We start from the raw sequence: 17,440 nt of genomic DNA, 5'->3' as shown, positions 1-17,440 counted from the left end.
CCCACTGACTGTTCCATGGGCACAGAGCCTGTAACTCAGCCAGGACTCTTCCTTAACTCTTTGGGGAAAAAAAAAAAGCAAAGGAATGCATTTTTCCTTCCCCCTTCTCATCCTGCCTACTGACCTTTTGCTTCGCTTTTCGCTAATGTCATTTTCACTCTTCGTTGGGCTTTCTCCACAGTAAGGAAGACTTCTTTATGAAGCCGTGGTGATAAACTAGGGTCATGCATTCATTCACGTGGAGGAAGCCACTTCATCAGCTCCTACCCCAATATAAAATACCTCTAATCTCATCAAGAAAACAGCAAAACTGCAAAGAGCCCTTGTTAATCCTGTCACTTACTACCTCACTGGATTTTGAAAAATGCAGTTTAATTAGCAAAATAAAAGAACTTAATCTTTCTCCGTATTATTCACACAAGTAAAAATATATGCGTTGGCTGAAGATAAAAATAAATTGCACAGGGCTACTAACCAAACACAGGGGTGGGGGAAGGATGAGGCTGCAGTCACCCTGATTGGAGGGAATGAAACAAACCCTAGGCTTTCTTAGGACCTCATAAAAACAGCACTCCCTTTTCCATAAATACCTCACACATACTTAATAGGAAGAGGAACAATTTTTAGGCCAAAAGGTGTTTTAACATAGAGGAATATACTCCCTGTGTTGCAGACTGTAGGCTTTGTAAACATGCAATAGGGTTCAGCAAAGCTGATGCTGTGGATGTTAATAAAAATTGTAGAAGTCAAGAGACAGAGCTTTTCCCAACAATTATTTTTAAAAAGGAATTAAAGTCCCAGTTTAAAAGATGATTGCGACAAGATAGTAAAAACACATTTTTTTGTGTCTTTCCTTTTTAACTCTAGCTACCTCTACCCTTTTACATATTCATAAAATGTATACGGAGCTAATTTTGAATGTGCCCTTTATGACTATGTCACAGTCGTAATATCGCCATGTTCTGAAGGCGTAATTAAAGATTTACCTAGATTTATGAGACTTTATCGTTATCAATAGGGTTAGGAATGCCGGGGAGACACATTGTTGGAAGATTCTGCTCAGCAGTTTCTTGAGCAATGAGAGTCCTGGTATTACTTTAGTGCTCAAAAAAATGACTGTTCGGCACTAATATATGGCCCTTTATTAGAAAGGGAACACCAAAGACACTTCAGTCAAAACACTTCAGTGGCCTACCCACCTCTTCCTTTTGGGGGATGGAATCAGTGAGAAAGCAAAACGTCTCGCTCATCAAATTGTGTGAGATGGAAGCATCAGCTCCCCACAGCGGCAGGTAGCTGACCCCTCAGATTCCCTTAATAAAGTTTGAGCCATATTAAGATGGACCAATGTGCCTTGAAGACAATAGGATGCACTCTACATTGATCACTGCCCTCAGGAAACCAGGGGCTGCCTGGCCCTTTGCCATTTCCCATTTACTCAGGTAGGGACATCCCAAACACACCTGGTTCCCTACCTGCCATCTTTCTGTGGCTTTCCAGCTTTAGAGCCAGGAAAGCCATGAAAAGATTCTGTGGAAAGCAGTTCTCAGCAGCGATCCCAGCAATGAGGTTTTCTAATGTATCTGGATATTTCATTTTTCCGTTCTCAGGGCAGTCTCCATTCAGAGCAGAACAAGCCGCAGAATTCCATTTCTCATACCTTCCACAAGGTAAATGGGCAGGCCTGGGCCCCATGGCCTGGCACCCTGTCTTCAGCCTGGGTAAGGAAAAGGCATGTGTTGAATAGGTTGTCATTATGACAACATCTGCACGCTGGTGGCAGCTAGAGTCTTCTGTCCTCTATGGTCCCTGCAGACAGTGCTTCCTTCTTTCTAGGTCCTACTAGTAGTACTCAGGGTTTGGTTCTCCAGGGAAACAGAACCAATAGGATGTAGGTAGGTAGGTAGATAGATAGATGCATACATTCATAATACATACATAGGTTTATTTTAAGGACTTTGCTCATGTGATTGTGGAGGCTGGCAAGTCCAAAATCTGCAGGGTAGAGGCTGGAGACTCAGGGAAGAGCTGATGCTGTAGTTCAAGGTCCAAATCCAGTCTGCTGGCAGAATTCCCTCTTCCTTGGGGGCTGTCTGTCTTTATTAAAGCCTCTAACTGATTGGATGAGGACCATCCACACCGTGCAGGACAATTTGTTTTACTCAAAGTCTGCTTATTTAAATGTTAGTCTCATTTAAAAATACCTTCCCAGCGATATCCAAATGTGTTTGACAAAATACCTGGGTACCATGGCCTAGCCATTTGACACATAATATTAATCATCACACTCCCTATTTTAGAGCCCATGAGTTTCACTTCCATGGTAGATTGTCCTCCATGAAGTAGATTCTTACACATGCATGACTTGTCTAAGAAATAAACCGATTTTCCACTATGACATCTGACACATGGTGGTCCTGCCATAGTTTGGATTAAAGCAAACTTCTGGCTGCAAAGGAAGGCCGTTCTGAAGAGAAAGTTGAAGAGTGCCTGACATTACAAGCAAAGCCCAGTTTCGCCTTTCTCGTTTTGAGGACCTCTGCTTCCCTCGGAAGCACGTGGAAGGAGGTTCCTTGATCGGGGTGGGGGTAGAGGGTCAATCCTCAGGTACTTCCTAGGGTTTGGATTTTCCCTGGGGCTGTGCATTCTCTCGTGACCTATAATTCAGCAATGTTGCATGCACATTTATAAAAGGAAAGAGGCAAATGTCTTCACCCATCCCCAAGCAGGCCTTAGCTGGATACAGCTGAGAGGAGCTTGAAGATGATTGTACCGGTGATTCCATTCTCCCTGGGACGGGAGCCCTCTGGTCTTGAATTTGGCATGCACTCTCCACTTTGGCTAGATACACAGCACTAGTGCAGGAGTGATTATTTGGGAAAGTGTTTACCCAGCTTGAATCCAGCCGTCTCCAAATGCCTCCTGAGAAGGCCTTTACATCTGAGGTTTTGCTTAGACTGTGGGCAGAGAATAATGGCACTGGCACTGGGGATATGGCCAAGTTCATATCCCATACTCAATGCATAACAAAGATTATCTTTATTTGGAGCATGTGGCTATCAAGACTCCTTTAATCCACACAATAGCAATATTGGTCTGGAATGGTATTGAAAGACACCAAATTCGCCTGCAGTGGAGGTGCCAGCAGGGGCTGGAGCATTGGTGCCTCTGGCCAGGGCTCCAGCTCCTTCTGTCTTATATTGGGGGGCTGACATGTAGCTGCCCTCTCAGCCTGGCACAGGACAGAAGGCTCCTCATTAATGCTAATTAGTCAGCACTGAGCATCTATAATGAGGCGGCCAGTGTTTCACTTGATGGAATTGGCTGAAGAATTGGTAAAATAAATAAATAACTAGAAAGAGGACAAGGCCACCTCGAGAGCGTCCTGGCCTGGGGCTGTATCTTCACCTCCTCACGTTCTGTCTGCCTCACTGCACTTCTCCCGTCGGTCAGTGGGCACATAAGCAAAACACAAGTTCTGCCAGTGCGGGTCCATCCAAGTGGTTATGTCCACACCTTCTGCTTAGCATGGTACCCTCTCCTGGTGGCTGACTCTAGTCTAGCTCCTTGGAGCCCACCGGCCCCCTGTTCTCACTCCCCAAGTGGCTGAAAGGGCTCTCTCCTCTCACCCAGCCTGAGCCCAGCCACCACAGAGAGATTCTAAAGAAAAACTCTCAGACAGGAAGGACACACCCCCTCCCTGCCCCAGGGAGTCCAGCTCCCCAGCACAGATGACATGGCCCAGGTAACAGTACCAGTACCTAACACAGAATCCACCCTGCCCCCCTTTACTGAAGTCCATACGAATCTGCTGCCCACATGGTAAGGAAAATCCTTGAAGCCACAGAATGCTGGGTGGGTTTCCTCTCTTGCAATCAATCTAAATGATGACACCTTCTTGTTCTAAAAATAATGGCCCCAGCCCTTGTAAGATAAACTAGGACAAGATGCGAGAACACAGCGCTGTTCTGCTCGGTTCTTTCAAAACTGGTAAGCGGGGCTTCCCTGGTGGCGCAGTGGTTGAGAGTCCGCCTGCCGATGTAGGAGACACGAGTTCGTGCCCCGGCCCGGGAAGATCCCACATGCCGCGGAGCGGCTAGGCCCGTGAGCCATGGCCGCTGAGCCTGCGCGTCCGGAGCCTGTGCTCCGCGACGGAAATTGGTAAGCGGCTCTAAATCTCTTCTATCCGGTTAGTTAAAACTTCAGTGTCAAACTGGAGAGCCACACGTCCTGCCAGGTCACCTCTCACCCTAATGAGCTCTGGGAAGAACAACCCAATATTTAGTAACCTACCAAGCAGGTCATTATATACACTCTGCATATAGTGAAATTAGCAGGTGAATTGACAAGAGATGGCACAGCTCAACTTTTTTTTTTTTTAAATTGTATACCTTTATCAGTCTATTTGAGCAGGTTGTGGTAGATTACACAGAATTACACGTCAGCCCCGACGTGGACCTCTGCACAGGGGAATGATCAGATAAAATGACAGGCCCCAGTGGTAGGAAAATGGCCTGCCCGCAGTTATCATCAAAGCGACAGAAATTCTGTCAAAGCGACCAGCTCTCACTTTCAATATCTCGCACGTGTAAGAGAAGGAACATCTGTGGCATGCCCAGCAATATGTTTTAGCGACGTTTTTTGGGACCAAAATTAAATAAACAGGAAGACAGGTTTGTGTTTCTCTGTATTTTCACTTATTAACACAACAATCCGAAGGTGATTAGCAATTCTGAGCTATGTTGGGCTGTGGGTTTCCACGTGCAGCATTGAGATGTAGCACAAACATCCTCACTCTTAGCTCAGAGTTTGGACTTGGGTAAGTTTCAGGGAACTAAATAGCTTTGTAAAACTTGGAAGTTTTTCAGTTCATGTTTCAACGTGAGCAAATGGGCACCAGAGAAAACAGAAATGCCACAGTGCCACTGTGTTGGCCCTTCTCCAATATACACTAAGTGCCTGTGATGGGCCAGGCTCCATAGAGAGCAGGTCTCAGTCCAGGACCTCACTCTCCACATCCTATTGTCACAGAGTCTCTCTTTATTCATTCACTCATTCATTCACTCATTCATCATCATTGGCTTAGCTATTCTTGAGGCACTCTATTAGACACTGCCAAGCCCTGGGTTTCAGAGATAATCAGACAACAAACTTACTTAAAGAAATTCACAGAGGGGTAAGGAAGACGAGCAAATACACGTTATTAAAACGCAAGTCACTAGGACCAGGTGCTTTGCCAAACCATGTGTTTTGGGGGAGGTCCAAGGGAGTAGAGGACAATTCTGGCTATTGATCCACGTGTAGGTCTCCCAGATCGCTGAGAATTTCTACTATCCTATCTTATTGGGCTGGTGTGAAGCTTGAAAGCCCTTGGAACAGTGAGTAGTTATATAGAAACTCAATAACGGTATTTAACTTTACTGTCGTCATCATCTCTACCACCATTACCACCATCACTGTCATCATTATAATCATCATCATTTTCATCACCATCTTCATCATCGGGCAGGATTCTCTGCCCCTCCAGATTTACTCCTTATTCTTCTCCTCCTGGTCTGTACTCCAAGAAGCTGACCCATAAGGACTTCATCCACAGGTTCCCTAGCCTTCTGATTTTCAGCTGGGAATGGCCAATGGGGAGCCCACAAGAGAAAGAGGTCAGACGGAAGTCAGGCTATTTATCGCCCTGGCTTTCTCCCTTCCGAGCCCTAAATTGAGAATGGCTGTATTCATCTGCTGAAGGTCACAGTTCCCATCAGATGGCCTTCTCCCACTGCCACAGCTCTCTGCGTCTGGAGATGGCTCCTTCCTTGATCCTTTAGGCTTTGGGGTGGTAATGGCAATGGCTTACCACTGCTGCTAGCCCTGGGTGCTTCCTCATCCCTTGGTGTTTTCTTTTACTGCCTCCCCACACCATTGTCGGTGGTCCTGTCATTAAACTCTCTCTAGCCACCCTGGGGTATGCCCTAGATTTCCTGCCAGGACTCTGGCCATCCAGTCGTAGGACCATGTAATTACCATCAGTGTTATTAGCGGGGTCTCCCCAAGCAAGGTTCTTATTGTGCCATCAGCCACTGTGTCCTGATCCCCACCACCATCTTCCCCAAGACACAAGGTGCATATTTCTTTAGCAAACTTTCAGCTATTGGCACCTAAAGCTCAAGTATCCGATGGCTGCATCCTTTGGGACTCAGTTCAAGCATTGCCTTTTAGAGGAGACATCACTCGCCTCTCCTTTTTCATAACTCCATCCTCCAAGGTCTAGATGACAATTCTCTGATAATACCTCTCACCCTGGAACACAATTTCCTTCCGCACCTGCCCCGTGAGTCCCTGCCGAGAAGGGACTTCACATGCAATGTTCTCAAAGTATCTTTGTGGTATGCAGGCACGAAGGAGGGGACGGATGAGGAGCCACTTGCTTTGCCCCCCAAGAACTCCTACCACTGCTGCTGGCACTCCACCATCCAGCCTTATCACGCAAGAGGGACCAGAAACATTTACCCAATTAAACAAAAGGAATAATCATATCTACCATTGACTAGATGCTTATTCTTCGCCACACCCTGAGCTACGGAGCTTCATATGTTGTTTTCTCTAACACACAGAATAACCCTGCTGTGAGCTGGAGTGATGCAGAGACTGAGGCAGGAACAGGATTAACCCCAGGCCCATTAGACTCCACTCCAGTCACCAAGGCCGTGTCCCCAGCGCTCCATTACAAGAATGGGTGTGGGGGGCAGCTGAAGCAGGATGACTGGAGCCTCTAGACTTCTGTTCCATTAGCATCATGAACATCAATATCTCTGCTCTGTCCCCACCCTCCACTCCCGCCCCATGCATCCCGTGGGGCGATGCCAGCACCTGGCCCTTCAGTAGTCATGAGCATCCCATGAGACAATTCCTGCCTTGAGATCCCAAGTTATTAATAGTAGCTGTGGTAGACAGAAAAATATGCCCCCCTCAATATATTTGCTTTCTAATCCCTGGAACCTGTGAATATTACCATATATGGTAAAGAATGACTATCAATTTATATGGTGAAACCTGTGATTAAGTTAGGGATTTTGAAAGGAGGAGTTTAGCCTAGATTATCCAGGTGGGTCCTAAATGCAATCATGTGTATCCTTATAAGAGAAAAGCAGAGGAAATTAGACCCAGCGGCACGCGGAAGAGAAGGGATGTACAGACAGAGCGGAGATGGGATGTACAGACAGAGCGGAGATGGGAGTGACGTGGCTACGAATCAAGTAACACCGTTATTGACAGCGGCTGCCAGCTGAGTCCCTGAGGGGACACAGCCCTGCTGACACCCTGATTCCAGACTTGTGGCCTCCAAAACTGTGAGAGAGTAAATTTCTCTTGCTTAAGTCACCAAGTTAGTAGTAATTTGTTAGAGCAGCCCCAGGAAGACTAATATGGTAGCCTGCTAAATACCCTTGGCATTTTTTCAACGGTCTGCCCCCTCGGTGCCGGGCCTGCAGTGGAGAGGACATAAGAATGGGGCACAGGCCTTGCCCTGGGGGACCTGACTGGGATCCACCTGGGCAGACCCCGTATCACTGTTCTCCCATCAGGGACAAGGGCCTGGCTTCTTGGGCTTCCCCTGCTAGCCTGTTACCTACCCATAAGAGACTGGAATTTTTTTTTTTTTTTTTTTTTTTTGTGGTACGCGGGCCTCTCACTGCTGTGGCCTCTCCCGCTGCGGAGCACAGGCTCCGAACGCGCAGGCTTAGCGGCCATGTCTCACGGGCCCAGCCGCTCTGCGGCAGGTGGGATCTTCCTGGACCGGGGCACGAACCCGTGTCCCTTGCCTCGGCAGGCGAACTCTCAACCACTGCGCCACCAGGGAAGCCCGAGGCTGGAATTTTGAGTAAGGGCTTTCTTCACCCACCCCATCACTTTGGTAGACGTGTCAAATTCTGGCAGCTCCAGGAAGCCAATCCCAGTGGGCTGACAGCCCTGGCTCCTCCCTCCTGGTGGGGCTTCCTGGAAGGCAGGCCGTGGTGTGGGGAGGTGGGGAAGCTGCGGAGGTGGAGGCCAGTGTGCCCTGTGGTTCCAGCCCTTTCTGTCCTGCTTCCTGAGGGCACACCAGGGTACAAAGAGGTTTGGGACCTTATAGTGGGCATGACCTTTACTCCTTCCTGATTTACAGGAAACAGCAGTCATTTCCACACGTTGGAACTGAGCCTGGCGTGGGGGAGAAGACTTCCTTGTCAAGTGCCTGTGCAGCTGCCCGGTCAGGAGCTGCTAATTAGACAACGGGTGGGCATGGAGGGTGAAGGGGGTGCCCAGGCCGTGTGGAGGGGATGCCTGGGTGATATAAAAGAGGCCGCTTCAGGAGGAGAGAAAGAGCTTTGGCTTCAGGCTAGTGAAGAAGAGATGTAGTGAGCTAGGGAGAGAAAATAGGGTTTTTCCCTGCCTGAGGTTCTCTATGTTAGGGGGTCCAGAGGATGGGAGAGTGGGTGAGGGGTCATGCGGTCCAGGAAACCCGGCAGACACACTGCACAGGCTACTGGGATGCCACATGCAGGACCCCAGACTGCCCTGGAGGCACCAGGTCCCTAGGAAGGGGTGCTCTGGCTGGAGTGGAGCTGGGGTTGTAGGCATGTCCCTAGGAAGCGGTGCTCTGGCTGGAGTGGAGCTGGGGCTGTAGGCAGACATGGCCTCAACTTCCATGAGAAATGAACAGGCTGGGAAGCGCTGACCTAACGGCCCCTGTCCTCAAGTCAGCTGGTGTCCGTTCAAATTTGATCTGGTCAGTGTGGCCGGGTGCTGCCAAGGTGGTTTGAAGTGGATCTGGACTTCCCTGGAAGCTGTCTCCATCAATGAAACAGTCTCTGAGCTTCGTGGGCTGTGGCAGCCGCCAGCACCATTCTCAGATGGGGGAAGGGGAGGAGACAGGCTCTTGGCGGTGCCCACAGGGCTCCCTCTGGGCTGTGCTAGGCCTAGGGTGTTCCCGGCTGCCCCCTTGTTTCACTCCAGAGGCTGCAGTTCAAGGAGGGCCCAGAGTCTGCCCAGTGATGAGCACATAGAAGGGTTTGTGCTCTGAGCAGGGCCCGGGTGGGGAGCAAACTTGAGTGTAAATCACCCTTCCTCATGGACACCACCTCTCTTGTCTCCAAGCTTCAGTTTCCCAACCTGGAAAATGGGGATCACAATAATCGTCCCAGCAGCCCAGTGAGATAGGTGCCAGCTGGGGTAATCTGTGCAAGCACAGGGCTGAGGGCCTCACTCGCTCTTGGGACTCCCACAACCACCCTCACTTCCCAGCTGTGCTTTTATTTATTCATTCAACACATAATTAATCAGTAAGCACCTATCTTAACTTAGGCACTGGGGTTAGAGCTGTGGATAAGAAGGACGAGGTCTCTGCCCTCAAAGACCTTATATTCTAGCAGGAGAGAACAGACAATAAACGATTGACAATGAACAAGGTCATTTCAGACACCTGAACACCTATAATAATACCTACGAAAAAAATGGAGCAAAGTACTATGGAAGAAGGAGCGTCTGGCTAGGCAGTGCCCTGCACCAACCCCAAGGTGTCATTCACCTGGACGTGGGGGGAAGGCAGTGGCATACCCTGGGATTGTGCAATTAATGCAGCAGCTTCGAAGGCAGTCAGGGAACCTCTGTCAAGAGATGAACTGAATAAAGCTCAGGAGGAAGAGAAATCGAGCCAGAGAAACGTCCGTAGGTGGGAGTGACCTTGGCAAGGGCAAGGTGGCCAGGCAGAGTGAGTGAGGACAGAGAGGAAGTGCAGGCGGGGGCTGGACACGTGGTTTTGGAGGCTGAGGTAAGAGCCTGGGCTTTATCTTAAGCGCAGCCAGAATGCATCACAGAACCGTAAACAGAGGCCTCACAGTCTGATTTATGTTCTCAAAGCCACAGAGCACCACCACCACCACCATTGTCATCACTCCTCTCCTGCAGCTCCTGGGAACCCCCCCGAAGGCCTTAGCTCCTCCCACTCTTCCCAAACCCCGAGTCGTTTTTAGAAATGTTTAAATTGAAGTACACCGTGCCTGCAGTCATCCATCCTGGGACTGCACCGCGGTCCATTTATTTCCCCATCCTCCCACGGATGGAACTTTGATGGTGTCCTGTTCAGGCGACTATGTTTAGTGCAGCTGGTACTCGTGCCTGCGGCTTCTGGGGGCAGCCTCAGAGGGAGGCAGTGCGGGGTGGAGGGTACACAGGGTAGATAGTGCCAAACGGCTTTCCCGAGTGGTTGTACCGATCCCCACTTCCCCCAGCAGGGCTGAGGGCTCTGTTGGGTCTACATGTTCCTCAACCCCTGGCTCTTGTCATCTTTGCCATTTTTGCCATTTTGCGTGGTGATATCGCATTGTGGTTTTTATTTGCATTTCCCTGAAGTTTAACGAGGTTGGGCAGCTTCTCACACGTTCACTGGCTACTTGGATATCCACTTCTGCAAAGTGTCTCTTTACATCTTTTTCTGTTTTTCTTTTGAGCTGTTTCTTACTGACTTGTCTGTGTTCTTGTTCAGCTCTGTGTTCCAAAGTCAGTTTTAAAAGTTAGAAACTTGATCATCAACTCCCACAGATGTGTCCACCATCCTTCCCCCGACCCCACCTCCTTAGGCCTGTTGGGACCTAGGGAATTTCTGGTGGTGGATCCAGACAGGACCATCTCCTAGCTGTTCCTTGGACTAGGTTATTCTCATCACCGGCTCTTGCCTTGGTCCCTGTCACCTGTCTGGAGAGCCCTCTCTTCTCACCTCCTGTGTAAAAGGACTCAAGGGCTCTGGTCCCAGAATGCCCAGCTCTGCAGATCCAAGTCACAGCCCCTCTTGTCTCAGAGTTGGTCTTCTCTCTCCTTGAGGGGTTCTTCCCGTGATCGTAGGCTCCTAGGGGTAGGACTATGTCTCTATCATCTTGATTCAAAGAGCAGAACCTTCCCGAGGTCTAGGTACTGAGTCAGGCTCCCTACAGAGAGGGGCCAGGGCCCTATTGCTCAGGGACAGGAGGCAGGAGGAAGGGCACCAGCCACCATGCAGCCGCTCCTGGCCTGGTGCCAGCAGGTGCCACCCCGACCCAGAAGGACGAGGTACAGGCACACCGTGCTCGAGGCCAGTGTCTCCGGGAACTCTGGCTCCTCCCACCCACCCGGGGCCAGAGTCTCCTGTCTCCTCCCCAGGCTGTGTTCCCTCCCAGTGACCCCACCCAGGAGGGACCCGTCCTGCCTCTGAGACTCTGATCAAACTCTGATCACACAGCTCAGCCCCTCTAGAACCTCTCTGCAGGGAAAGCCCCTGAGGAAGATACTCCAAACACTGCCTCGAAAACCAATCATGCTATTAAGATTTATTAAAAAAAACAATCCCATGACAACTTGAGAAAGATGATTTTAGCTTAAGTCATACGTGGGACATTTTTCTTCACCCTTTTGGTAACATTTATGCACATAGCACTTAACACTTGAAGACAGCTTCTCGTTTCTTTTTTCATTAAAATCAATCAACAAAACACAAAACCCCTTGTGCCCACAGGAATGCTGATGTAAGAACTCTGGCCGAGGGTTGTTTGTGTCTATGGGGCTCTACCCTCCTGACTGTCCCACTCTGGGCCTCTGGGGGCAGCCTTGCCATCATGATGAACTGGGCCCACCCGGCCCCTTTGTCCTATAGACAAATGGCCGCCCAGGGCTGGGGTGAGACCACGAGCTCATTTCCACTCTTGCTGCCCCCTCACTTTCCCAAGGAAGCCCAGCCTGGAACCCACCCTGCTCTGGGCTTTGATTTGTTGCATTGGCTCACAGGCAAGCTGGGTCAGGTCAGGAGATGTTTCACTCCAGATTAAAAATAAAAGCCAGAATGCATGCAGGGGGATTTGGCTGTCAGAGATGGATTTCTGTCTCTTCCCATAAGGTTTGATCTCATCCCGTCCACTTCCTCCCCAGTCCCTTGCCCTAGTCCCATCCTGTCTTCCCTGGGCTCCTTCTGTTTCTCATCAAGTGCCATCATCTCTCTGAACCCACGTCACCTGGCCTCAGGGAAATTCCATGCCTCTCTCTCTCTCCTAAATCTCAAATAACACATGGAATTGTTCTTCCTTCATGTAGTCACTAGTTCAGTTGTGCAACAAACTGCTGGCGGAGACTGTATTCTCATAGGGAAGATAAGCACACAGATAGATCAACAAACAAAAACTAAGATAATCTCATAAAATGACAAACACAATAGGGACAAAACAGGTGTGATGGTTAATTTTGTGTGTGCACCACGGGGAACACACATAAAACATTAACCCAGACATTTGGTTAAACATTATTTTGTGTGTGTCTGTAGGTAGGGATGTTTTGGATGAGATTAACATGTGACTCAGTAGACTGAGTAAAGCAGATTGCCCTCCCCAGTGTGGGTGGGCCTCATCCAATCAGTTGAAGGCCTGAATAGAATGAAAATGTTAAATGCTATGAGCATAAATGTTACCAAAACGGTGAAGAAAAATGTCCCACGTATGACTTAAGCTAAAATCATCTTTCTCAGGTCTCAAGAGTGAGAAGGAACTCCTCCTGCCTGAACGCATTAGCTGGGGCATCATCTTTTCCTGACTTCATATGTCAACTGAAATATCTGCCCCTCTTGGATCTCAAGCCTGCTGGCTTTCAGAGTGGAACTTATACCATCAACTCTCTCCAGGTTTTCTAGCTTCATGACTACAGACCTTGGGACTTCTCAGCCTCTGTAATCATGTGAGCCAATTCCTTATAATAAATCTCTTTCTATCTCTATGTGCACTTTGTCAGTTCTGTTTCTCTGCGAACCCTGACTAATACAACAGGTATGTGACCCAAATGGAGAGGATACTTGAGCTAATGAGGAAAAAGAGCCAACTGTTCAAAGGTCTGGGAGAAGGAATCACATGTGCAAAGGCTCTGGGGTAGGAACACATTTGTTGTGTTCAAGGAACAGGCAGAAAATAATATTGATGAGTGCCTTCCATCTACCACTTGATGTCCAGAACTTCTTCATGTGAGAATATTTCTCATCTGAGATGTAGGTGATATTTTCTTGATTTGACCTCATTTTTACTATGCAGTATTTAGTTGTATTGAGTTCAGTACTCTAGGTAAGGCCATGGCAATTTAGATCATGTAAGTGTAAATGTAGATTTATTCTCACACTAAACAAGGTTGTCATGGGTTCCTTGTTTTCAGAGTAGTTTGCATTAATTAGATGAAATCTTGGAGTCGTCTTGTCCCCTCTCTCTCAGACCCCACATCTAATCTCTTAGGTAAGCGTTTTGGATTGCCCTTTAAAATATTCCCACATTTAGAATATTCTCATATCCACTGCTACAACCTTGGATATGTACAGTAGTCTCCTCACAGGTCCTCCATTCATCCCAGTTGACTCAAAAGCTTGTTTTTCCTTTTAAAACATGAGTCAGACAATTAATACGATTCCTTTGCTCAAAATCCTCTAAAGGCTCCCCATTTCACCCAAGTGTAAGCCAAAGTCATTATGGTGGCCCACTAGTACCTGTGTAATCTGACCTCAATTGCTTTCTGACACTGTCTTCTACGTTTCTCCAATACCTCTCTGGCCCCATGGACCTGCTGCTGTGCCTGGAATATGAAAGGCCCACTTCTGCCCCAGGGCCTTTGCACCTCTGCCTGGGACCCTTTCCTCCTACATATCCATGGCTCTCTCCCTTCCCTATTTGAAGTCTTTGCTCACCTTTCACCTTCTCAGTGAGATCCACCTTGACCATCTATTTAAATGACAGCTGCTCACCTCACTCCAGGTCTTCTGAGACACCTTTCTTTGCTTTATCCTTTTGTTCCATGTAGATACTTCTGAATACTATATAATGCATATGTTTATTATGCTTCTTATATATTGTCTTTCTACTAGAATGTAAAAGCCCAGAGATTTTTTTCAGTGTTGTTCACTGATGGCATATGGTAGGTGCTCAAGATTACAAGGTTCACTGAAGGAACATTTGCCTGTGCTGTTTCTTGAGTATGTGTGAATTTCATGTTTTGCATTTCAGACTGTGTAAAAGTTGGTAACAAAGTATCAGAATGTGCACAGGAGATTTGATCTATTGCTGCTGCTGCCTCCATTACTACCGCTAATGTTAATTGAGTGCCTGCTACATGCCAGGTATTACACTCAGTTGTTGCCTGGTTTTTCTCTTTAAATTTCAAAACCATCCTATGACATAGTGTTATCTCCTCACTTTATAGACAAGGAAACTGAGGCACATAGAGAATAAACAACTTGCCTGCCATCAATAAGTTAATATTCTATGTGGCTGAGATTCAACCCAAGAAGTCTGGTTCCAAACCTCTGCCTTAAATCCTGGTCTGTCACCTTTCCAAGGGTACCATGATACTGCAGCATCTGAGCATGTGGGCTGTGGGATGTGGGTACATCTGAACCCATTCACCCTAACACTCTGACCAGAGCAACTTCCTGAGGTCTTCATTCGTTGACATTGTTGTCTCTGTCTGATGAAGAACCAGCAGGCAAAGTTTGGTGGTCACTAGGAGAGAGAGGGAAAGGCCTGGAGTAGAATGGACAGAGTTCTGATGAAAGATCTTCTAAATGATTAAATCACTTTTGTTCTGGTCCTAGTGCATAAGCATCTCGCCCCACGCAATCCGTACTGCTTCTGTAGGGAATATGTGTCCTTAAGTACACTTTGGATAAACCCCTTTCATAGGGCATTACATTTTTCCTCTCTCTGAGCTTTGGAGCAGGAGAATGAAAGGCAGGTAAACCAGGCTCAGCAAGACACTGGCAGGGCAACTGGGTGTCCGGTCTCTCCTGTGCCTCTCCTAGAAGCTCATGGTCCATTTATGTAAGTACTTTTTCCTGCCCCATGTAAATCTTCTCATTTATATCTGTTATACCTAAATTCCCTCTCTAAAGAATTTTTATTCTGAGAAACAAGTTGATTTCTCTATTGAAGGGTTCCACTGTAATTAAACTGATTGCTGAAAAAGACATCATTCTTCTTTTAATAAGGCAATTTGCATAGTCAATAACTTTAGCCTCACTTGCTGAAAGACAGTTTGAAAGTTTGTTTGTGTATTCTCTCATTCAACTGTTGTCTGATTGCCTTACCTCTTTTCCAGTAACATGGTGATAATTGAAAGGACAATACAAGAGAAAATTTCTTTTAATAAAAAAAAATTATGTTGTTTCAAAACATGGTACAATTAATAGACAACAGGGCTCCTGTAGGAGAACATCTTTTAAAAATCAGATATTTTGTAGGTTATTTTTAATTTGCTATTCGTAAACTGAACCCTCCAGTCTGCCTGGAATTGGAGGGATATAACAGAAACATGGAGCCCTAAGTGTGGCAGGAAGTGAGATCAGGAGGACCACAGGGCTGAGAGCTGAGTGGATATGGGGCATTCACTCCAGCTACAGGATGAATGGTTCAGTGAAGATAAAAACCACATTTGTTAACAGACTGAATGTTTGTGTCCCTCAAATTCATATGTTGAAGCCCCAACCCTGTCTCAATACAGGCTGGGACCTGGGACCATCTGCTGCAGTGCTTGCACCTGGGCACACCTCTCATCAAGCAACAAAATACAAAGAAACTATATGGGACTAAAAATAACTGCGTGCATGTGCAAATTCTGGACAAAAAGATACAAAAAGACCAAAAAACCCAACTGCCATTTCTAAAGAGCTGGGAGCAAAAACAGGGTGTTGGGAGCAAAAGCAGGGTGTGGGAAGCAAAAACAGGATGTCGGGAGCAAAAACAGGGTGTCAGGGGCAAAAGCAGGGTACTGTGCATGCCCCCCCCCCCCCGCACTCAATACCACCAAAGGGATGGGCAAAACACCTAAGCCTCCCCTGCAACCCTGGACACACCCCTAGCCTCACCCCATACAAGAAACCATGTCACGCCCCCCCCATTTAGGAAGGGAGCAAGGAAACTTGTTTCTTGTTCTTTCTCCCCCCTGCTGCAGGGGCCCAAATAAAGCCTTGCCTGAATTTCTTGTCTGGACTCTAGTCAATTTCTATTGATTGGGGAAAGCCAAGAACCCTGTGAGGTATCAGTATCTGGAAGTGGGGCCATTGGATGGTAATTAGGGTTAGATTGTAATAAGAGAGAATGAATCTGACTCCATGTTGGATCTGTTTCTTTTACTTTAACTTTTATATTCTATTGCTTTTGCTACAAGTTAAGAATGTTGCCTAGAACCTGAAATATACCGGATAGCTGTTTTCAAGGCTATGACCTTTAAAGGTATAACACTTTTCCACTCATACAGAGAGGAAAAGTTGCAGAACAGAGAATACCATTTGTCTTGTTGGAGGTTTATAGGAACATTGTGACCTGACCTATGTGGACATCTACAAGAACAAAGGATTCTGACACCAAGAAGTTTGCAGCAACCAAACACACCCCCTCCCCTTTTAGTATAAAAGAAGTCTGAATTCTAACTTGGGTAAGATGGTTCTTTGGACACCAGTCCACCATCTTCTTGGTCTGCTGGCTTTCTGAATAAAGTTGCTATTCCTTGCCCTACAACTCATCTCTCCATTTATTGGCCTAGTGTGTGGGGAGAGCTGTATGAGCTTGGACTCCTAACAAGATAAGGTCATGAGGGTGGGGCCCTCATGATGGGATTAGTGCCCTTACAAGGAGATGAAGAGACAGTAAATGTCCATGTAAGCCACCCAGTCTATGGCATTTTGTTATGGCAAAACAACCATCATCAGATTTTCCTCCACTCAGCTCTGGTGACCTCCTTCCTGGACCTGCACTTCTGGACCCAAAGTGCTCCTTGACTTCCCAAACATTCACACCACCTGTCTCCCTGCTTGCTTGTCATTCACCAACCTGTACTAGCAGCACAGAAGAAAAATGGTGAACCACTTGCCACGGACACGATGCCAGCAGTATGTGGTTCAGGACAAAGTTTTCATCAGCAGGTTTCTCCCTGTAGAAATCCTCTCTGCCATTGTGGTGTGTGAAGTCACTGCCCAGGCATAAAAACACAGTATGATTCTGGGACAAATTATGGATGTTTCTGCTGTCTTTGGAACTTTTCATACAGCTCAAGGGAGATGTGGCCAAGGACTCACCCTCAATGCCAGTGTGGAAGACTCCAGCACGGCTTGGGATTCCTGGGGCACAGACTCGGGCAGACTGTGGGTCCAGGTGGTGGCTTCTACAAGTGGCCAGAAAAGTTTTTATTGTTGTTGTTTTTGTTAACAAAGGTATTTACTTGCTGCTCAAACACTGTTCTGAACCCAAAGAGGATGCTGAGGTCCCAACCTTCTGGTGGCATCTGGTGACACCAACTTGCATCGTTGGGAAGCAAGTCGGTTGGACAATAAAGAGGATTTAATGAAACAAATTCAAGCCTGTTGCTTTTTACTTTTTTAATTGTAGTAAAATATATATAACATAAAACATATCATTCTAACCATTTA

The sequence above is a fragment of the Leucopleurus acutus genome, assembly GCF_964270905.1.
Source record: "Leucopleurus acutus genome assembly, chromosome: 20".
NCBI classification, from domain to species: domain Eukaryota; kingdom Metazoa; phylum Chordata; class Mammalia; order Artiodactyla; family Delphinidae; genus Leucopleurus; species Leucopleurus acutus.
Note: the sequence above shows the minus strand (reverse complement) of the source record.